This window comes from Halyomorpha halys, unplaced genomic scaffold, assembly GCF_000696795.3.
Source record: "Halyomorpha halys isolate HHAL.00 unplaced genomic scaffold, Hhal_1.1 Scaffold45.1, whole genome shotgun sequence".
NCBI lineage: Eukaryota > Metazoa > Arthropoda > Insecta > Hemiptera > Pentatomidae > Halyomorpha > Halyomorpha halys.
The window spans coordinates 2,879,871-2,883,027 of record NW_027113993.1 but is presented as its reverse complement, the minus strand read 5'-3'; the positions used below and the strand labels follow the sequence as shown (position 1 = coordinate 2,883,027).

At 30.4% G+C, this 3,157-nt stretch overlaps 1 non-coding gene across 1 annotated transcript; it reads right to left on the bottom strand.

Annotated features, from left to right (window-relative positions):
- Positions 1–2,703: 2,703 nt before the first annotated feature.
- On the bottom strand, positions 2,704–2,785 carry TRNAS-AGA (transfer RNA serine (anticodon AGA)). The gene has a single exon. It is a non-coding gene; the product is annotated as a tRNA-Ser (tRNA).
- Positions 2,786–3,157: the final 372 nt, after the last annotated feature.

Sequence of the window (3,157 nt, the reverse complement as noted above, 5' to 3'; positions counted from 1 at the left end):
TATATATATATATATATATACACATAAAATATTGACAGTAGTTTTATATATATTGCACGAATTTTCACATTTTGAGAATTTCCTGCATGAAGTTGCATTTTTCAGTTTTCAAATATTTTAAATTGACCACGAATTAATGTGAAAATCCAACTAATAATGTCAAGAAACCTACAATTAATTAGTTATATGGTTCATAATACCTGATCAAGTATACCTATCTAGGCCACTAAATCTTGTTTACCCAGTAGTTGTATCTGAAGGAAATTGAGACAAACTAAAATCTATACATTATATATGTATGATTCCATTTAACAAAAAAAATGATTCAGAAAAAAATGTGGCTTGGGGTACTGTAGACCTAAAAATTTTTTTTTTAGGAAATAGCAAATCAATTCGTTTTTTTAGTCTTCTCAAACTCCTGAATGCCGTTTTTCAAAGAAATTTATCACTTTGATTATTTTGAGGATTTTTTTTCTTTCAGGAAAACTTGTTCATATAATCGTTCATAACTCCTCTGCATTGTATTCTATTTTTACGTTAATAGAATCGTTGGAGAGCTGAATGTCTACTTTCTAGCTCAACCAACATTTTCAAAATTTAAATCTAATATAAGTGCGCACTATAGGTATCAAATAAAAAAAACTTTTCAAAAGTTTTATTTTATATCTCCAGTTTTGATCTGTTTAATTATATCCGATTTATCCCTTTTAGTGCAGTTTATAGAGCCCCAAACCACTGCCAAGTTTGGTGTAGATTGGTCGAGTCGGTTTGATGTTATTCTTATTTTTTTTTTTGGTTTTTCAAAAAAAATCAAAGGCGAAAAATTAAATTAAAATAATTCATTTTCCTATTAATTCAAAAGTTTGTATTTAACGGTTTCTTGAGGTGCTAAAAACGAATATCAACCAGCATTAACGATGATACAGCAAGTTAGCATAGTATACCGTCTTATCACTTCATGTAGCACCTTCGCTAATTTTTCGAAAACTTAAAATTGTGGTAGTTTTAAGAATTATATAATTAAATTTTCCAATCTTCATTGTAGGCATAAAAATACCTTAGACACAGTAAGCTTCTATTTAACTCTTCAATTGTGGAAAATCAAGGATTTTTAATCCAAATAGTTTAATTTTTGTGTATCTTTATACTGATGAAGTGAATATTTAATGAGTTGGTATTGTTTCAAATATAAAGATAATCTTCTACATTAATATAATAAAATGGAATAATTAAGTTGATTTTTACAGCATGTGATTGTTTTATTCCCAATTTTACACATTCTCGGTTTTTACTGCATCATTCTGCACATGTTAGGTTTTTATAATACGAAAATCGGTGGTTATTTAAAAATATCAATATGAATATCAGTATCTACACGTGATCTATTTCTTCTTGTGAAAATTTATCCAATCTCTGTACCTAACCTAGGAATATACCTAAGGACGTAGCTCTGACCACCGGACTATATCTTGAGGTCTTGAAACGACAAGAAGAGCGGCTGTAGTGCAGAGCAGGCCTTGAACCTGCGTCCAGCGGGCAGATAGAGGGGCGCATGCGCAGACCAGCCTCGTCTATGATCTCTTTAAAAACGGTTTCTTGCTGCCCTGATGGCTCACGTGCGTGTCTCGTGTTCGGCGTTTCTTATTTCGACGCGTCATATTTAGTAGTCGACTCCCGAGCAAGGTCTGTTTTGTTAATGTGGTTGTAGTTAAGGCTGTTGATTAGGTTGGGTGACTACCGTGAAACAGCTCGTCTCTGGCTTCCATTACCATCCTATTAGTTAGTGTACTTTCACGGTCTACATACAGTGAGTGGCTGTTATGAAACGTTAAGAATGAATTTAAATACCAAATGTTTAGTAGTTATGAAAAAATATATTATCATTTATTAATTCAATTTTTTGTAACAATGTCCATATTAATCGTTGTCCAATTAAAACTACATTAGATCACAATCCATCTTAGCTTTACCAAGAGAAACTACGAAAGGAAAGTATTAACTCCAAAATAAAAATAATCCTCCCAAACTGGATTTTTTAAAAACTATAATTTCTAATTTATAAAGTGGTGCTAAATTAGAATTCTCGAATTAATGTTCTTATATGCCTGCACATCATGGTTTGGAGTAATCATTTCAGCGGTATATGGCGCTGAATCCGACTTTAATGTTGAATAGTCGTTAGCGAGTGCAAATGACAAGGTTTATTGCTATTTTTAGTTCTATCTGTATATTACACTAAAAAATATGTTTTTTTTTTTAGGTTGCTATTCAACACTTCTGAGTTTTTACTGCTCAACTATAATTATTTTTTTTTTTTTTCAGAGGCGAATTTGCTGTACAAGATTCATTCCTAGACCCGCTTAATCAGTTTTATGGCTAATGTAGATATTTCTGATATAATCATACTTTCGTAGTTTTATTAGAAGCTAAATCAACCTTTAATGTTGACTTTTTGTTCATCCTCCTTACACGTTTTCGTAATATGCCACTATTGTAAATTCAACTAAAAGAATTGATAAAATAAATTAAAATATCTCTATATTTTGTACACAATTTTGAACAATTTTTATGCGATTTAATGTACGAAAACATTTTTTTTTTTAATTTTCTTTTGGTTGACTCAACATGAATTTCAAGTTTTATTGTTTAAAATTTAACATTCAATAAGAAAAAAATATATCAGGATTTATTATCAAAAATTTTCGCAGTCGGTAGGACTCGAACCTACGCTCCCAGAGGGAATCTGATTTCTAGTCAGACGCCTTAACCACTCGGCCACGACTGCTGGTGGTGAAAGCGCCTCAACATATTTATGTAATAAATTAATTAAGAAAATTACTCTTACATTACAAAAAATTTCTAACTTTTTTTTTTAATATTTCTTATTTATTAAATTTTGTTTCCAACATAGTGTATATCTGAAAATTTGAGAAAAAACATATATGTTCCTCTTATATTAGCACTATGTAGAAATTAATTAGGTAATTTAAATTTTACAGATATAAATAAAAGCGAAAATTTTAAATAAAAGGGAATTTCGGTGTTCATTTGTTGACAGTTACGACAATAAACGTTCGGGATGTCCACTGCAACTACCGAAGAAAACATATTCAAGGTCACCAAATGGTCCTTGACAACCACCGAATTAAAATAATAG